Source organism: Lagopus leucura, unplaced genomic scaffold, assembly GCF_019238085.1.
Source record: "Lagopus leucura isolate 7727_CA_CO unplaced genomic scaffold, USGS_WTPT01 Super-Scaffold_100039, whole genome shotgun sequence".
Lineage (NCBI taxonomy): Eukaryota > Metazoa > Chordata > Aves > Galliformes > Phasianidae > Lagopus > Lagopus leucura.
The window spans coordinates 1,478,050-1,498,438 of record NW_024962288.1 but is presented as its reverse complement, the minus strand read 5'-3'; the positions used below and the strand labels follow the sequence as shown (position 1 = coordinate 1,498,438).

Below are 20,389 nucleotides of genomic sequence, written 5' to 3'. Positions count from 1 at the left end.
ACGCAGAGAAACTGAGCAAAGTTCAAGGGTTATTTGTGGTATGAACCATTCATGTCAGGGCTCTCCACTTCCTCTGGCTGTTTAGTGGGCCTTGGAATGGATTAGCTACGAAGAGACAATTATTTTTGCGTTGAAAGCTCACCATCCTCTGTGGGTCAGCTGTGAGCTAAAAGCATCCCAGTTATTTACTGCTGGAAGCTGGAGGAATTTCCTTACTCTCAAAAGACTGACATTTAAAATTAGTTTCAAGTACAGTTGCGATAAACAAATCACGTCCTCCTCCCCTCCCCCTTCTGTTATTTGGGGTTTTCGTTGGATTCCTAACCAGGACGCAGGAGAACCATGCAGGGTAACAGACACCAAACCGAAAGCAGTAAAGTCAGAAGATCCCTCCTTTCCAAGCTCTCCCTTAGACTTTTGATTTCCTGGACTTTAATTTTTGAATTCCTCATACCATAACAACAACAACAGGAAGCATTAGGCTGCTTTCACCACGCTCTTCCCATGAAGAGCAGAAGGTGAGCGGTTGATTTGTTACCTTACCACAGGGATGCAAGGACAATCAGGTGCTGTGGCTCATCCACGACATGTTTCTCATGGGGTGGAACACGAGCTGGCTCCCAAACAGCTGCATGGGGGAAGCAGCCCTTGGCAGGCACATGGGGGAAGACGGCAGCTATTTTAAAGCAGTGTGACAGCCTAAGGAAAGGGGCTTGGGTTTTGGGCTGAGGTTTCCTGTGATCCTTTATTCCAAATAATGATGCATTCATTAATTTGCAGATCACAAGGCCTTAATATGAGGAAATTTGTTTAAGAAATTCAGGCATGCTGGGAGAATTGCTTCCTTGCCATGCATTAGCAAGCATACCCGCAAAGCGCCAGCAATCACTAAGCCTCCCCTCTGCATTCAGAGCTCTGTACAATAGAGTTTATTATTTTTAAGCTTTTCAGACATCAGTGTGGAGAATTTAAGAGCACTATTTGGAAGATTAAGACAGTAACACCACCATATTATTCAATTTAGCTCCAACACTGAGCATTTTATTTCTGTAGACAGTCGCGACTAAACCTCCATTTCTGACTGCCAACAGACAGAAATACTTACAGCTTTAAGTCACATTTCAGCACGGTCTTGCAAACCAAATTAAGGAAACGAGAACAAGGAAATTACTGTCATTATGCAAATAGTGCTCAATTACTGCCAAGCCATACAGAACCAACCTTCAGGTCGCTGCCCTGGGTTTTGAAACTATGCACGTACAAATTGCAGCAAGTGGACAACTGTTGTGGGTGCAGCCAGGTGTGAGGTTATCAGCACATCTCCAACAGCTGTATTCTCTATGCACGCACTATTTTCTGAGTCCACGCAGGCACAGAGAGGCACACAGCTCTTGCCAGCCCGCTTCCCCAGCTCACTGCCCCTACCAGCAGTCTCACTGCCATGAGTTCTGGCAGTCAACCCATTGGCCCCACCACATGTGACTCTGGTTCCTGTGTTCTTGGCCCATAAGAGTGCCACGACATCAGCAATCTCACTCTCAGCCCTACAGACAGCCTACCTTGAACAGGTGATGCTTTTGGCTGAGTATGCTGCAGAATTAAGGCAGTCGCTGAGCCGCATCACTCACTCCTCTCGAGCTCCTATCTGGAGTCTTTATGGATATCTACACCACCAAAAAGCATCAAAGCCCATATTATTCACTCAGAGGCACACAAGCCAAAAGCCTTTCTTCTTCTTCAGACACAAAGAGCAGCCACATTGCAGCAGTCTGAAACACTCACCATCATCATTAGGGTGAATGGCACAGGATAAATTTTTAACTCTGTTCAACATAACTCAGAGAACAGCGTGAGACATTGAACTGCAGGAGGAGGCAGCACAGAAGACCAACGTAACAATAATGTTAGTGCTGTGTCAGCAGGCTGCCTGTGAGCCCAGGGCTGCCTCGAGGCTCGGTAGCTGCAATACAGAGCCTTTCATTTCCAGGTCAGCAGCTCAAACCAGAGCCACGTTCACAGAAATGAAGGCAAGCATTGAGACAAGGTGAATGACATACCAGTTCTGTGGGACAGGAGCATCTCATGGAGGTGAGGTGCCAGCAGGAGCCCGGCTGTTGTGCACATCAGCGGGAGAACAGGCACAGAAACATACCATGAACAAATGCAGCCTTCATTTGCCAGCAGGCCATTTTCTCAGTGAATGGCCCGAGTCGGGTTAATGTTACTTTAATTCTGCTTAGCGTTGGAAACCCCAGAGCTGAAGTTATTTAGCTACTGCCAATGGCATGAAAAAAAAACACAACCAACAACCAGACACTGTGGACAAAGGAGGGAAACAACAACCCAGCACTGTTTCTCCAGGCAATTGCCTTCTTCCTTGTGCTGGGAGAGAAGCGGACTTAGAAGCATCTCAATGATACTGCAGCAAAAGGCTGCAAGTCAAGCTGGATAAGACTCAGGACAGCAGGAATTCCCCCCTACAAAGCCCATAATCACCTATGGATGAGAAATGAAGTGGGTGGATGTGTGAAGCAGCAGGAAAACAAGGAGAAGAAACACGGCAGCCTGTGGGATGCAGCTCCCATCAGCTCACAAGCACACAAGGCAGCTCCACAGTCAGATCCCTTCAGATCAATCACACAAATCCTCATGCTGAGCTGCTTGAGTTGCCAGCGTTGGGGAAAATAACCAAGTTCAGTAAATGAGCTCCCTGGATAAATGGTGCAGAACTGTATGCACCTTCCAGCAACAGCCAGGAAAATGGCGTGCAATGCTACCCCAAATGCTACACAGCTCTAACACCCCAATTTTTGAGCCTCTTCTAAACGATCTGTTTTCACACCCAAAGGACTTAGCAGTCCTCTCCCCTCTTCTAAATCTGGTTCAAGTCTCACTGCACCTGGCAAGCGCTGCCGAGTGGTGAAAAGCTGCTAGCAGGGATGATACCCTCACCTTCTAGTTTAAACGAGTTGCTGTCTTTGGCAATGGTCCCGCAGGATTTCAGCCTTCCATTGGCCAAGGAACACTCCTCCAGTGTCTCTTCTTCACTGTCCCCAGGGTAAGAATCACAAAGCCCAGCGTTACCCTGGAGAACCACTTGCATGCAGTGCATCCCCTATACTGGGAATTTGCTTTACCTCCTGGCTATAGACGAGCCTGAAAACTCCACACCACCTCAAAAACAGCTTCCAACTTCCTCAAGAGCCTTAACCCAGCCTCCAGCACCTCCGCACCAAGGGCAGCAAGCTACCGAGCAGTCATTCAGGCAAAAGATACCCAGTGAGTTTGGTGTTTGGGGTTTTGGGAAGGGCTGCCACAGACAAGCAGAAGCACAGACTTCATGCTGATCAGGTGAAAGCTTCTTTGCAAGAGGAACACAGTTCCTCACCACTGGGCCATGCCCCTTCCACAGCCAATAAGAACTTCATCTAACAAATACCCCAAAGATGAGAACTGGTCCCAGCTTACATCCCCAAAAGGTTGCCATTAAGGTGCTTTAGTGGGTTCCTCAGCAGTGTGCACAAGGCACTGTACCCAGCTACATAACCACAGGTATACAATGGGCAAAAGCAGAATACTTTAAAGGACAAAGGTAGAGGAGCACTGGAAACCTGCTCCACCAAAGCTGACTGTTGACTTCAAGCTAATGGAAAACAATGAATGTGATGTTAAGGGATGCTGCCCAGCTGAAAGAGCAGCTGCTTGCCAGGAACATCCACAGGGAGCTCTATGTGGGATCTCAAAGTGACAGCAAGGTCCCTGGACATTGGTACAACCACTGAAGTTGATGCTGTCCTCTTTTCTGCTTCTGCTCTGCCTTCTGCTCTGGGCTTCTCATTCACTGTCTACAGAGGAGGCTCTGATTGCCTTTATTGCCACAGCACTGCTGGGCTGGAAGGGAAATGCTGTTACAGAAAAGGACTTGCAGCACTGAGCAATGTTCAATAACTCACTCAAGGTCCCAGGAAGTGACTGAACCCAGGACATGTGAGTCACCACATACTTATTTATCAGAGACCTCCCTCCTCATGGGTCACCTTTTCAGAAACTCTCCCACTTTGCGTACAAGCACACAGCTAAGAGATTACACTGAATTACACCGAGACAGATTTATCAATGAGCTTCCCTTTCAGCTCCAAGTGTTGCTTTGGAAATAAAACCTAAATTGCTGTATGCTGAAGCAGACAACTCAGCACTGCAGATAGCCCCACCAGCAGCATTTGCCAGACCTCAGATCCAGCTGAAGTGTGAGTTTGGCTCACATTTAATCACTTTGTTTTGAAGGTGACCTCCAGCAAGTCAGAACATACCTATGGTGAGAGTTGTGTTTGCAACTTTGTTCAGAAGTGCTGGTGTACATATCCAGATGAAGTAGAGTATCACACCTCTAGAGCTGCTCTGAACGCCAAAAAGCCCTTTCTCTCTGCATGATGCCTCACCCTTGAACCTGGCCTGGACAACGCTCTGATATATGGTCTGATTTTTGGGTGGTCCTGTGTGGAGGCAGGAGTTGGACTTGATACTTACGAGTTCCTTCCAACTTGAGATATTTCATGGTGCCTCAGCCCCAAGGCTCTAAGCACGTGCTCATCCATTCACAGACACCAGAAGGCAGAAAACCTTCCACAGCCTCCAGGCATCCTGGCTGAGCAGAGTGGCTGTAACAAAATTGCACATTCCCAAGGAAGCAGGGCTGGGGACAGCACAGGGCAGGCAGCCACACTGCCCTCAGCCCAAACCCCACTCAGCTCCAGCACAGAAACAGCAGCAGGTGCAAAACCTTCCAGCAAGGAGACGTGTTCCCAATCCAACAGTCAAACCAAGCTGTGGATATCTACAGCACTCAGATTTTTTCATTTTCAGCTGATGACAACAGTAGAAGTATGAGGCAATAGGTCTGGAAAAGGCCACACAGGATGGGATTTGGTTTTCATGCAATACAACGCAGCGTGGGTCTAGCCAACAACTTTATGCACTAAGCATCTAGTGGCCTCAGCCTCCGCATACAAGCAATTGAACTTGTCAGAGTGATGTCTTATATACCCTGAGCAGACAGGTCAGTAAGAAAGAGCGTGGCTCTTCTGGGTGGAGTAGGAAGGGAGGGATGTGAACACATCAGGAAAGCACTGGGCTGCTAGCTAGGAAAACTTCACAGCTACACATCCTGAATGGGCCGATACGAAAATGAAAGCACAGCTCAGTTCCCAAACCAGGTTCACAGCCGCACGGCCCTGTCTGGCAATCCATGAGCTGTATTCAGCATCTGTCCCTGCCCCTACCTGCAGCTGCCTGACCCGAGTCAACGCAGTGGAGCTTCCCAGGAGGAAGGGAGCCCTGAACAGCCTTCATGACAGCTCAGCACAGCGTCTGCCACACAATGCAAGTGCTTCAAGTGGAAAACTCCAAAGGTTTCACCTCCGAATGCACTGAATGAACATTTTTTCCTTCAAAGTTGTCTATTTGCATCAGCATCAAGAAAGGCACTGTACAAATGCACTGCTAGGAATAGGGTGTTGTAAACAAAGTTTTACAAAAAAGGAAGGTTAGCACACAACATATTTTTCTCATTACTTCAGTAGATCCTGCAAGCTCTACAAGCCTGGTAGAGAAAGAGTCTATTTAAAAATCTAGGGTGGGGAAGAATTAGCTCACCAAAACCATAAACAGATTTGCTTTGCAATTTTAGTCCAAGAGAAAAACAAGACGAGGTATGTGCATATCGATGAACACAATAGCACAATCATTTTAAAAACAAATGAACCGGGAGGGAGAGGACATCAGAGGAGGGTGGGGGGAAAGGAATTGTTGAGGAAAAGGGGCCAAGTCTTAAAAGCAGAGATCTTGAAAGTTTGGCTCTCAAAGCTCCTCCAGAAGATACTGGACACCTCGCATGTGCCAGAGCAGGGCTGGGAGCACGCAGAGAGGATGACACAAGCTGCTCTAACACCATGATTTGTCTGTGTGCAAAGCCTCAAATTATTTTCTGCAAATGTAACACAGAGGAATCCTTTCCATTCACCCAGTGACCTTCCACACAAATAATCCAAATGCACTATTACTATCTTTCAGTGGCAAATACTGAGGATCTAAAACTTGATCCTTTTCTCCCTATTCCCTCTCTGAAGAGGCCTTGACTCTGTTTACCAAGCTGGGCTGGCAGGGTCCAAAGCTTCCCCCCCCCTCTTCATCTCACCAAATTCTCTATCCCCAACGGAAAGGCAATGCCAAGATGTGAGAGAGCACCAACATTCACTGCACTGGCAAGGTGACTGACAGATGGTATTTGAGGACCCATCTAGTATGTGATTAATCAACAACGAAGGCAACTTCAAGGGAGGACATTTCTGAGGAGACCCCAGCACACCCTGTGCAACAGCAGACTCCATCAGCCTATTTCCATGAGCCAAGCAGTCTGAACTTAGCCTGCAGAACTGGAAATGTGACGGGAAAGCAACAGTTATGGTGGCAGTGTCAGTCCTGTTCTGCTCCTCACAGGGTCAAGGACAGCTGAAGCCCAGCAGCAAGCAGACTCCAGGTATGGCACAACTGGGGTAGAGGTCATTTTGGGGTTGGAAAATCTCCCCTTCTATTGGGATGCTGTCATACAACCAAAAACCAAGGGAATGAATTCCCCACCAGCTACTGTCTGCTCACCAAGGCTTAGCCACAGAACTTTGTTTCTTGCATAGGAGATGGTTTTGCTCTGGTATGAGATGCAATTTTTTCTTCAAAGCTGTTCAGAGGCATAATGGAAAAAGGGAGGGCTATTTCCAAGAGTACAGAATCCACCCACAGAAGCCAAGAGGGAAATGCATCACTTTCCTCGCCCCCTCACCCGCAGTACAGGGCAAACACACACTTACTAAGTGACATGTATTCTTTAGATTGAGGGGAAAAAACCTATCAGTGGTCCAGCACAAACACATGTGAGCACCAGCCAGGAGATAAGTACAACTGCACAGGACTTTTAAACTCCATCCTGTCCAAGGCACAACATACAGATGGAAGAAAAACCAGTCCCTTCCTCAGAATGCTGGAGCACAACCCAAGGGGCTACACCAAGCACAGAGCAGGGCATGGCTCAAAGGCTAACAGAGCAAACCATCACAAGATACCTTATTTCAGCCATCGGACTAGAAAGCCACTCACAAGACCTATGAGAACACCACTCTGCAGCCTTAAAGAAAGAATTTCTCTTCATTCCTCTCCCATCTTTCCCCTTTCCCAGTGCCTCACAATTACTGTTCATGGTCAGCCACCGAAATCAGTAATTATCCCACAGTTATAACACAAACAGTCCCAGCTGGGTTAGGCAGAACTGTGCACTGAGCACATTCTGGCAGCACAGCTGTGTCCTACCTGCAGAACGGAGCACGTCCTTAACCCTTCATTTTCCAGTTGTTCTTCTTTGCTTGTACGCATCTTTAAAGTGCCAGTAGTCGACTCAGAGCTGGAAGAAAGCACATTGGACCAAAAGTTACCACTACAGCTGGAGAGAAGAAGGTGACCCTTGGTTAGTAAACACCAAAAGTACAAACGTAACTCCAATCAGCTTCACCCCTGCCCTTAGCCATGTCACCCACCCCACCTGGCACAGCAAATCTTCACTGAAGAATCCCAAAAGGTGCTTTTTCCTCTGAGTCAGTAAAGCTGTTGCTCACCAACAGGTAGCCAAGCCCTCTAACCACACTGCCCAGTACTCAGCTGGGTCATATTTAGAGAAGCAATTCCAACCTGAGCAGCACTGCCGCAGCAGGCATCTATATATAACCCACAGCTTCACTTTTAGCTATGCGCTTCCTCTCTGCCCTCCATTTCCCTCAGCTGCTGCCCAGTCCCCATTCCCTCATTCCTCAACAAGCAGCAAAGCCAGCCCGATGCATTTCATAATTTCTACACTTAACTGTATAAAGGGATGAACAGCCAAGAGGATTTCTGGGTCTGACTTCAGACGGAGGGAGAAAGCAGCATATTTAAAAACAAAAGTCACCCTGGAAAAAGGCCTTGCAGCAAGGATGGAAAACAGGAAAGCTACGCTGTGATTCCAAAGTAAAGGAAAATGTTTACGTGTTGACTCTCCTGCTGCAGCATGGCCAGCGACCACAGTGAAAACTGAAAGCCAATGAGGTTTCAACATGCTTGGAAAGATCCCAGTGCTGAACGAAGGGACCTTGACAGAACAGGTGACAACCTCTCAGATGCCAGCAAAGGTTGAACATACAAAAGACAACAAATATTAGATTGCTGAGGGAGCATTTTTTATTCCAGCGATGTGTGTAATTTTCCTGCAACAACTTGCAAAACGTTGCAGCCTCCCAAATGATGTGATAGCAGAACAGCCACAGCTGCTTATCTGCCACTGCTGCTCCGACAGCAGCACAGGGAGCACAGCCAGCTGCCGACTGTGCCACAGGTTCCTGCTGCTCCCACTGCACAGACTCACCTGGCTATGGAGGTTTAATAGCATCTGCCTGCTCCTTTAGGGATGAAACGTACATCTGAGGCTTAACAAACAAGATTTCTTGGTCCTTGGGGTACCTGAGTTAAGAAGAGTGACCTTGCTTGTAACGGTTTGAGCGCCTTTCGATTCTGCAATTAAAGGTGTTCTAAATAGAAACCCGGGCTGGAGGCAGAGCAAAATGCAGGTTCCTAAAACCTACTTCTGGAAACAGAGCAAAAGAACTGCACATTTGGCAGCATGAGCTGCTATACTACCCTCTGCAGCTCCTGCCTGAATTGCCTGAGGCTGAATTGCCAGTAAGACAATGTGTGGGAGAGGTGGGGGTAAGGAACATGAGCTGGGGGCTCCTTTGAGCAGTGCATGCCAATAGCTCGGCTGCCTGTCATGGAAACCATGGGCAGCCAAAGGCAACCAAGGAATGCTTTTTTCCCCCCTAACTTCTTTCATATACAAAAATCCCGGGCACTCTGATAGCTATGACAACACTCAGAGGGTTGTTCAGGTCCCTCTGCATTAGGGATTTCAACTCTGTGCCAGAACTATTCATTACAGAACTTAACCTCCCTCCCAAGCATTACAGCTTCCTTGGGACTGAATAAACGGCTCAAAAGCTGCAATTCAAGAATGAAGACAAATATATTCCTAAAATGTAAGTCCTGGCACAGAGAATCAGTCACTCTAACATACCTGTGATTTACAATCTGCAGTGCCTGAGCCACGTAGGACAGAAGGTTTGTAAAAAGAGAGGGAGAACAGCAGGTCCCACAACAGCATTACCCAAACCCCAGGCAGGATCCACTGCTGTGTTTGTGCACACATGGGGTCTCGGTGCTGAGAGCTCAAAGCCCCAAGAGCAGAGATTGCTCTGGTTTGCTCTCACTTGGCAATCTCGCCTCTGAGTTTTTAACAGCCCTCCTCTTGCTCTGGGTTCTTTTTGATGTTACTGGAAACTGCACAGTGCTGTTTTTCCTTCCAGACCAGCAGAAGTGACTCGCAGCCCAGTTGGGTGCCAAGGGCAGTGAAGGAGGCAGCCTGAACCCAGCTCCCATCAGCCTGCCCTGCAGGAGGACAAGCCATTGAAGTACAAAACCATCCTCAAATGACAGAAATGAGTCCACTCTGGTCCCCAGAGCAGCACCACCTCCCACTTGCAGGCTCTCCTTCCTTCTATTTCCAGGCAGGGAAGCAGCTCAGACACACACATATGTTGCACAGTTGCTGCTTTGACGGAGCCCAGCCACGTCCCTGTGGCAGCACAGGACCTTCTGTCCTACAACAGAGTTCCCATGCCGCGCTGCTGCGAGTCCTGGAACCCACAGCAAAACTGAAGAGCTCACCCACATGGCGAGACCCAAAATGATGTCCTGCTACTCACATTTGCAGCCCAGAAAAACTCCTTCCTGGAACTGCACACCTTGCTCACCCATCAACAACACAGATCCCTTGGCAGTTCATCCCTATAAAATGGTTATTTCCTCCAGACAAAGACAAGTTGGCATTCTGAAGACTCCTGAAAACTGAAGCCATAGAACATAACCTGTCACCTCTTGCTTCTTTTAGACTGAAAATAAGTTTAGGGCTGTGCACAGCAGAAGGACCCCAGGAAAGCACCTGGACAACACCTGCATGTGGGAGAATAAACTGCACCTCCAGCATCATTGACCAATATTTCTAATGCATTTTTATCTTCCAAGCTTCCCAAACCACCAAATCCAGTGTTTAACGGTCATTGCTTTCAGGGAAAACGTTGACAATGCTTTAATCTCAAGTCTTTTCTCACAAATCAGACCCTGACCTGTTTTCTTATCCACTGTGACCATGGAAGAGAGAGACCACATTCCCCGCCATGCACTTCTAGCTACCTACAGACTCCCTCTCTCCCTCCCTCCTCTCTTAGCTGGAGCCCAGCAACCCAGGCTCTCTCAAACAAGCATTTCCAGACCTCCAGTCAACTCAATCACGATGCTCTGGCCTCCCTCCAGCTGACCTCTCCTCTCGTGCCAACAGCTGAGGATGAAGGAGCCTTCCCTCGGTGGTACCTCCATGCAGCCAGCTGCTCTGGCAGCTATTTTCAAAGGAGCTCCCAATCCCAGGACTTCACAAGCAGATGCAGCCCTGGCCCAACTCACCTCTACCCCAGTCATTTTTCCCATCTCAAAAGGAAGGAACTACGAAATTAAGCTAAAAATTCCTACTGCGGTGTTTTTAAAACTTTAAATCCTGCATGGATCAGGTTTTAAAAACTCAGCATCATGCAGGAAAGCTCAAACTGCAGTCAGCTTCTCCCCATAGCAAAAGGGACCAGGACAGCAGGATTCCTCTCCTCTCACATTCTTTTCCCAGCCCATACAGCTGCTCTTAGGCCTGCAGGCAAAACCTGGGGCTTCTCATCCTTTAGGCAACCAAGCTCCAAGCAAGGAAATAAAACGGGAGATTCCCACATGCCCTTACGCCAGGGACACCAAGCATCTAAATTTTACTTACGGCCATCAATTGTTTGAGAGCAGAAATTGCTTTTGTTGCAGGTTTTACATTCGGCACAATGGAGCGCCGATCAGCCGTGTGATTACTCAGCTCAGTGCTGCTCTCCCTTCTGCCAAACAACCTCAAGCTGGCAGCATCCCCAAGGGATGTGGGGCACAAACCCTGCTCCCACGTCCCTGAAGAGTTCTGCATGCTGAGCTGCATCCCAGATATTCTGGGATGAGGAACCTTGGATATCACTCTCTCCGCAGTTAGCAAGGGAAAGCCATGCCAACAGCTCTTGCGCTGTGCACAAAAATCTTTTTAAGATGATTTGTCATTTAAACTGTCAGCTTGAAATCTAATCATTTTTTTAAATGAATAAAATATTATACATTACATTCACGGGCTGCAAGCACTGCCAAATTCCTCTGTCATTTTCTTTTTTACAGGATTATAATCACATTCCTCTTTTAATGTTGTATTCCCTTGCCTCAGTGCCAGCGAGATGAGCGGCTACACAGCGAGCTGGGGACTTCAGAGCAGTGCAAAGCAATCCAAAACCAAGCTGAAAACAGAGCAGAACGCTGCTCCACCTCACTGCAGGGAGGTCCTTCAGGAATAGCACAGCTAGGTGCTGGTCATAAAGCAGCAGCCAAACCATTTCCAGATATCAGCATGATTTTTTTTTTAAAGCAGCGTTACCATTAAAGATCCTTAATTGTGTGGCAGTGGTTGGGGAGGACAAGCTTGAAGCTCCTGCCATCCAGAAGCGCACAGCTTGTGGACAGATGGAAAACAGCTCAACAGCCAACACAACAGAGGTCACCTGGCTCTGTCACTGCAGGGCACACAGCCGCTCCCAGCTCTCCTTCTCTTTATGCTCTCCTACTGCTCTGAGTGGAAGCGATGCACCGAGCCAGCTCAGGTTCCCAGAGCTGCAGGCAGCACTTGCTCTGCATGCCACAAGAGGTGTCCCATCCTGCTCCCTGCAGGGACAGGGCTGGCTCACACCTGGGGACACGATGGGGAGTTACACAAACCCAGCACTTTGGCATTTGTTGCTCAGAATCCAAATGTCTCTTTTCCCCTAAACACTTGGAGCTCAACTAGTGCTCACTAGCACAAAGAAGAGAGACAATTGTCAAGAAATGGAAGCAAAAATTCACCCAAATTAACAAGCAACTTTTACAACACTAACACAAGAAAAATGTTGGGCTTGGTGTTTTTTTTTTTTTCCTCTCCCTGCAAAGCACTTCTTTGCAGGACAGTGTTGCTTTACAAAAGCATTCTTCTGAAAGCACTCCTCCTGGAAGCTCCCTCTCCGACAGCTACTGTTACAAATGCGTGATAAAAGACTCATTCAGCAGTTCTGGCACGCAAACAGCACCAAATGGGCATTGCCAAGCCATGCAACTTTATCACAAGCTTCATAACATTTGCAGAATGAAAAGATGCTCTTGCTGAGAGCATGAGGCAGGGAAATGGTTCAGCTCCCAGGGTCGTGAGGATTTGGAGTTTTCCTGAGGCAGGGGACAACACAGATAAGTGACATCGTGGTTCTGGAGGAAAATCGTCAAGCAGGAACAGACTGTACCCAGACTTCCGAGGACAAGCAGAGCAACTCTCCATGTACTGACTTTGAATTTTTGGGTGGGTGCAGAACCACGCTGTGAATTTCAGCTGTGGAAGCACCACCTGAAAGCTGCCATCCCAAACACTGTGCAGACCCACCGAGCAGCCCCAGTGCCAGCACTCATCTCCAGACAAGGACAGAGGCATTCTGCCTGCCTGCCTGGGCAGGCTGCTGAGCTGATCTCCCCATTTCACTCTGCCCAAATACCCAAGATATCACTTACATTTCAGCCCATGCAGGACCTCCTGCACATCAGCTTTTATTCTGGACATATGAGCAGCTGCCTCATCAACTCCTAACTTCAGCTTTGACAGAGCAAAGGGAACACAACTGGGGCATGCATGTCCACGCATACAGCCAGCCCCAAGCGCAGCTCTCCTCCCGTTCCTCTCCTCTTTTCCTCCTCTGCCAGGAACAAACCACACAATCGAACCGGACTGGGCATCCGCAGCACGAGGGAGAAGAAATATTTCAGCAATGAATAGATTTCAACTGGAATCTCCCAGGAGACAGGATTAAAATGAAGGGGGGAAGAAATAAATAAACGAAAGAGAAAAGAATCAGCTTGTCAGGATCAGCACTGCCAACTCCTATGGCCATAACTCAAGCCCCACACAGCACAGGATCAGCTCCAGGGCAGGAGATGCCAGGCAGAACCCAGGCTAGTGGAAGGCAGTGAGAGCAGAGCATCTCTGCAATGAGAGCAGTGCTGCGCCAGGTGCTGGAGATGCCTGCCAGCACAGCCCCAGCTCTGAAGGAGGCTGTATGTAAGGTGCCCTCAGACCCACAGCAGCAGCAGGTTTTTGGTCACTCCTGAAAAAGCCTGCTTGTTTATTCACCTCAGCTGACTCTTCCCAGCCCCTGTTTTGTGAGGGCATTTTCTGCCTCTAACTGGATTAATGGCATTTTATACAGAACAAAAAAAAACAAACACATACTGGCATGCTGCTATAAAAGATCCATTTTTATGCACATCTTATAATGCAATTACCAGCTGAATCTTGCTTTTTCCACCCCCCAAAAAATACCGGGTGCACACCATGCAGATTCACCCACTTGTCAGTATACGGCCGTTGGCATCAGCTTTTATTTATAGAAAAATATGAAGCGTCGAGGGGGAAATGAAACAATGCAATACTTCTTTGGGACGGTTTCTAACATTAGGAAAATATGCAAAGAAAATAGTGTGGCGATCCGCTCGCATACCTTCCCACAGAACGCAGGGCCCGCTTTTATAAAATAATAAATAGTGTTTCAAAGCATTTGGACGTTTTTAAAAACAACATCTGACATATTGGACATCACTGCATCCTGAGGCTCCAGGAGGGAAGCGGGGACCTGCTCTGCGTGTTGGCTGCGCCCTGCACACAGCCCTGGGGGCACACGGGGACACTGCAGCCCCATCCTGCAAGCACCTCACGGCAAAGCCCTGCTTGCACAAGGTGCTCCATTCAACTCACGGATTCCTTGCCTTTGCTCTAGCAGTCCCCACGTGTAACCTCACTGCAGGCTGCTCCTGGTGGCTCATCATGGCTTCCTTTCCAGGCAGCTCTTGGGTACTGCAGCCATCGCACAGCAAGGCGCTCAGGAGCTGCTGGCTGCACGCTAAGCAAGGAAACAAACGTAAGTACTCACCAACACCACTGGACTTATGTTTGCATATTGCAACAAAGCACCTCTGCAGGGGAACGCTTTCTCCTCGCAGCACACCATCACTCACACACAATTACACACACAAATATTTTACTCACAATTCCTATTTTCCATTTTAGAAAAATAACTGAAACAGAGCCTCTTGGTGGCAAGATTGGCAACACCCCGTCTCCACAATTCAGCGTACAGAACCTCCATTTCTTTTCTATAGGAAACTGCCCCACTGCACACACCATGCTTCCCCATACAGATCACTGAGCTCAGAGAAAATTAACACTTTCTTATTAACATAAGATGTGATTATTGAAATCAATTCAGAAAATAGCGTGCATTCACCATGAGCCCAGCAGTCCGGGCCTTCTGCATGCAATGGTTACATGCTAATTATGATAGTGGTGGGATTATTTCCCATTCACATTTGGAATTTACAACGCCGTGAGGAATTGATTAAATTAGCAGGAAAACACACGCACACACACAAAAAAAAAAAAGGAACCAAGGACATTTTAAATTCAGCATAATTTCCTTCGAATTTTCTTTTTAGCTTGATGCCTACAAGGAACCCAGTGCCAACCCCAGCACCAGGCAGCATTTCCGAGCATTAAGAGGCAGAACAACAACCACATCTCTGGCACAGACACTTTGGGAAGGCGATGCAAGCCTTCCTTGTTTACCAGCTTCTCTGGTGTTCACAACAGCATCTCTCTTGCCTCCTGCTAATCGCACCCTTTTCCACTCAGCTAGGATTTTTAAATGAAAATCTCCTTGCATATGGCCAACAAGCCTTCACTTCCAAGCCCAGGAGCTCTGTTCTGTTAGGAGCCCGCCGCTGAGCTTGCAGCACACACCTATGCAGGAGCAGCAGGATGAAGGCAGGCGTGTCCGCTGCTCCAGCAGCATCATGGCTCCTGGGGACTTCCATCATCACCCCAGAGGACAGCTGGCAAATAAGAGAGGGACAGAGCCCACAGTTGCCACCTGTGAGGGCTGCTTTCTCAAGCTGTTGAACCTATCAGCTGTGTGTTGGCTGCTGCTGAGGATCCTGGAGGCACCGCCAGAGCGAGGCAGGGATTTGCAGTCTTCATTTCAAGTCTGACTTGCTGCCTCTCCACACCTTGCTGAGCAGCAGGACTGTGAGCACACGGGATGCTGCATTTGCCTGCAGTGCCATTTGTGTGGTGGCTGCCCCTGAAAGCAGCAGTTCCTTCTGCCCTCACCCGCTCAGCTCCAACTGCTCTGACAGCAAGCTGCAAACTACAACAAGGGAAAAAAACAAATAAAAAGAAAGAAGGAAGACCTATCCCAGACACCAGAGGAGATCAAAGCAGGAACATGAAAACTTTGAAGTCCCTTTAAACAACTGAGGCTCTTCTCCTTCTGAAACTGTGGTTTTGCTCCCACTCCCCACACGCTGCTGGAGATCCACAGGCTGCTCTCAGGCATCCGACTGAGAAAAGCAAAGGTATTGCTCTGCAACCTGCAGATGGGAGATTCCCGTGGGAAACAACACTGCCCTGGACACATACGTGTCCCCAGATCACAGAGTGAGATGGAAAACTACACCCAAAGAGTAGACACAAGTAAGCAGCAGCATGGACCTGAAGCAAGGTCAGGCAGTATGCCAGCCAAGCCTATGTTGCCAAAGTCCTATGCTGTCCCCTGCTTTGAAGGCCCTTCCAGGCACACAGCCAAGCTCGGGGCACTCCTCACCAAGCGGGCAGAAAAGCTCCAAAGAATTATCGAATCATTAAGGTCGGAAAAGACCTCTAAGATCCCCATATCCAACCCCAACCCACCCCACTATGCCCACTGACCACATCCCTCAGTGCCACATCCACACAATTCTTTGAACACCTCCTGAGACAGTGACTCCCCCACCTCCCAGGGCAGCCATGCCAGAGCAGGACCAAATGAACTGGCCTTCCACCTGGAGCAAACAAGCCCAAATTGACACCTCATGGTAACAGCTAGGCACCTCCAGCTCTCCTTGAGCCTCCGGGAGGGATCTGCAAATCCCTTGTGGCTGCTGCACGGCCCCAGCCCTTCCTGCCTGTAAAGTACCGTTAAAGCACCGAATCCTTGGCGTTTAAAACACTTGGCTGCTCCTCACAACATCCGCTGCACTCACGGTGCACAAGCAGCAGAGGCACGGAGCAGCCAGGAACAGGTGGACTGCAGCCCCAGCAGAACATTCCCATTGCCCAGCTGGCTCTGAACCCAGCCCACATGCCTGCTCCTGCTCTGCTCACACAGCTGGGGCTTTCTCCCAGATTTCTCCCTAAATTAGCTCTGCCCATATTAGAAAGGCTCTCCTTTTCCTAAATATTTTCCAACATGGAAACAGTTCTTAACAAAGAAAGGGAGAACAAGACCAGTTTCAGAAGAGGAGCCTGTGTTTCCATCCTGCCTAACTAACACGTCAGCTCCACACAACGCCCTGCACGTGCCAGAGGATGACACGTTTCCAGCACTCACACCCACATGACTACCTAGCACATAAACACACCAAGGGGCAATTAACCCAAATGCACCAAGCACACAGACTCACCTCACAGGATTGGGAACAAGCCACACTCCGAGCAGCCCCGTTTGTGCCGCCAGCAGCCTACACAGTCCTCCCAGGCAGGAAGAGCACTGCGTTGGGGTGCTGCTCATCTCCAAAATGCCATCTGGAGCTTCAGGAGTGATGTGGTCGGAGCCATAAAGCAGAGATCTTGGTTCATTAAATACACCTCTGCTTCCAAACAACCATCAAGAGGTGTTGTTTGTCAGAGAACTCCAAACAGGCACAAAGAGAACCAAGGCAGCAAAAAAAACGGAGTGACTCCCCATCAGAGTATCTGTACAATACTGGCATGACACCTTAGGCAAATAAACATTTGCTTGACCCGTTTCCAAGAGAAGTTATTGTAAGCTTCATGCAAATCTCTTTATTTACCAAAGCACGCACCTGGCTGAAGGCAGATCCTCAAGCTAAGCTGTGGGGCCACACTCCCTCCTCATCTTCCTACGGGAACAAACTAACCCTTCTATAGCAGCGGTCTGAGAACAGCCCCAAGACACCATTCAAGGGAGGAGCTGAGGATGCCCACACAAAACCCAGCACTGGATACTCTTTCCACTGCCTCTTGCCTTTGCAAGTTTCCAAGAGCTCATGGTATAAACCTGTCCCACCCAGGCACTGCTCTGTGTTAAGGACGCTCTGAAGGCCACATTCCAAGGCAATCTCCCCACCCTATTCCTGACGTGGCTCTCTCAAGCATGCTTTTATTAAGAAGAAAAAGGGCTGAAAGGTTCTCCTTCATTCAGAACAACTTCCCACAAAGCTTCTTCCCTAAACCGAGAAGGCACCAGGACACAGTCCTGCTTTGGAAGGAGAGAGAAAAGGGAAATGATGGCATTTCTGACAAGTCTGGGAACACCCTCTGCACAAAGATGTCTGCAGCGCCTGCGAGTGCCCCGGTGACAAACGGAGCAGCCCGGCTCTGCCCTGTGCCATGCTGTCATCGCTGTTCTCCAGCCCCACCGCAGCACTGCTCTGGGATTTCACTTCACTCCATCTGCACTTTAAGCATTGTTATTTAGGATGCCGGACCAGAGAAAAGAGAGAAAAACAAACAAACAATGAAGGGGAGAAGTACAAGACTGTTTTTCTCTTAATTAGAAACATCACTCCTCTCCTACTCAACAAAGCCATAGCAGCTGGGAAGGGAAGGAGATGCTGCAGGCTTCCCCACACTGACCATGGGTCCTGCAGCACCACCGAGAAGGACCTCCTTCAAATCAGCCCCTATAATTGGACCTGCATTTATCTGACCAGGAACAGGTGCCTAAGTCACAGGCACCTCCATCCCAGGCATCCTGTTCTAATGCATGGAGAGAAGCATCTCCAGGAGGAAGATCAGAGTCTGGATGAGGTGATCACCCTCAGAAGTACAGACCTGTGCCTGGGCAAAGGTGGGAAGGTCCCAGCCTTGGCATGATGCTGTTCCCATCCTCTGTCTTTCATTTGCACGGACCTTCACAGTGCCTGCATTAGTAGTTTCCATTCCCAGCAGTTCTCCAAGTGAGTTGCAGCCCTGCCTGCTGCCGCTGCTTTACTGAAAATCTCAGCAAAGGCCCCCGAGCAGCGGCCCCAACATCCAGTCAGCCCCCAGGCAAAGCGATTGGGAAGGGGCAATAAGGGATGGCTGCAGCACAGCATCTCACCAGCGAGGCAAAACCAAGTTTTGGCTGTTTTACTCACTGTGAGAGGAGCCGGGGAGCTGCTTTCACACACCAGCACCATAGTAACCAAGAGAGAGAAGGAAAACAGCACAGCTCACACACACGGTGGCACCAAGTACTTGGAGGGAAGGAAGAGGAGGTCTGAACAGGAAAATCTTTCTGCTGATAAGAACAGCAGAGAGGTGAGGGCAGGGTGGGAAGGAGCCACTCACATCCCCTGCCCCATGGCCACCAACGGGGACAGCAGCCATCCATAGCCGCGTGTCACCTGGAGTCACTTCAGGGGTACAAAGCACACGGCTCTCTTATGGCAGTCGGAACTGCGGGCCAGAAAAACCACCAGCCGTCCCCAGTATAATCAGCGCCGGCCCCATTTGGCTGCACTGGGAACCAAACGCAGCCCGGCAGCCACGTCCTGCCCACCATCACAGCCGGGGAGCAGACAGCAGAGCTGCACTGAGCCGAAGTTGCAGCAGGTGACAGAGCTCGCCCAGCCGGCAGGAGTTGCCATCCGATGGCAGTTTTCTCCAACAGCGAACAGAACGCTATCTCGGATGCGTTCGCTTCTGATCTTACAGAGGGCTTTTTTCCTCCCCTCCTCCCCCCCTTCCTTCCTCGTCACTTAAAGAGAACCCGTTCGAACGAGCTGCCCCGCACCCACCGCCGCCCCACCGGGACGGCCGCTCCCCACTCAGCCCCGCGGGCCGCGCGCCCGGAGCCCCCGCTGACAGCTGCCGTACCTCCGCCCGCCCGAGGCTCCGCGGAGCGCGGGGAAGATCCCGGGAGACGGAGAGCCGAAAGAGCCGAGCCGCCCGCCCGGCACTCGCCGGCCGCAGGTTTCCCCCGCCGCCGCAGCGGCTCGGCGCGGCTCGGCGGAGGCCCCGGCCCCGGCGGCGAGCGCGGGGCGGGGCGGGGCTGGCGGGCGGTGCCGAACGCGGGGCGGGCGGGCGCGGCACACAGCGCCATTAACTGAGCTCCAGCTCCGGGCCGAGAGGGAAGGTGACGTCATCAGAGCTGGGGGCGTTTGTGCGCGTGCGCGGGGCTCCGCTGGTGGCGGGGGGCGCGGAGGGGGGGGAGGGAGCGCGAGTAGTGCGGGATGCGCGGTGCACCCAGCGCGGCGACCCTGCTGTGCGCCGCTCCGCGACGTTGTCTTGCTGCTTGCCGCACTGCAGCTGGGTGCTGGTATCTGCCCAGCAAGGTTGCAGCCCAAGCCAGGCAAGGAGCCCCAGGATGCAGCGGAGAGCTGCCAAGACAGACGTGCTTGTGAGCGTCGTTTTTCCGTTGGAACGCAAGGGGCTGAGAATGCTGCATCTCGGTTGGGTAATAAAAAAAAGTAGAAGTTTTGTTTGAAAAAGTCTCGTTGCGAACATCCATGAGTCGTGGAGGTCCCAACAAGGGGAACGGGTCTCTTCCTGCTGCACCTGTGTTGGTGAGAGGATGCAGAGAGCTTGGGGTGTCCAGAGAGCAATGGATCTGCAGGGCTCACCTTGTCAATAAGCAGCATGCTGTGTAGCTCAGAGACAGCTGGTGAGGACTCAGCAGAGCCTTGGGTACCTCAGTTACGTTCTGAGAGCATGGAAGTACCCAGCACTGCATCTGCTGCTGTGTGGCTGTGCTGGATGCACAGGGGGTTGGGGAAGGAGTAAACGTGCTGCACTGGGAGTTAGGGTGGAAGGGCCAGCAGAGAAGAGTGGGTGAGCAAGGAGCCTCAGTGCAGGGATGGGATGGGGAATGAACTTCCTCAAGGTGCTCGAGTCTCAAATGCTTGCCCCAGTGTCCAGAGAATGGAGGCTTGCAGGTAGAGTAAGACTGTGCTGCTCGTGTGCCCCTGGCGCATCGCTTTACTACTTCGCCGGAGCCGAGGATGTATTCAGCTAGCAAAGAAATGCTGCCCTCTTCTGAAAAGGTGTTCCTGTGCTGCTGCAAGGCTGCCAGCTCGTGCCCTGGTA

The 20,389-nt window shown here is 50.1% G+C and overlaps 1 protein-coding gene across 3 annotated transcripts in view; it reads right to left on the bottom strand.

The window, feature by feature from the left end:
* Positions 1–19,259, bottom strand: part of ZHX3 (zinc fingers and homeoboxes 3) — a 31,424-nt gene extending 12,165 nt beyond the window's left edge. For 2 of the 3 annotated variants that reach the window (XM_042883620.1, XM_042883623.1), the window contains exons 1-2: positions 19,181–19,259; positions 7,360–7,450 (exon numbers count right to left, since the gene is read on the bottom strand). The gene's annotated coding sequence lies outside the window, so the exon portion shown is untranslated. Of the gene's footprint in view, positions 1–7,359; positions 7,451–18,459; positions 18,554–19,180 lie in introns of those variants that run through there. The other variant, XM_042883621.1, reaches the window with a different exon arrangement.
* Positions 19,260–20,389: the final 1,130 nt, after the last annotated feature.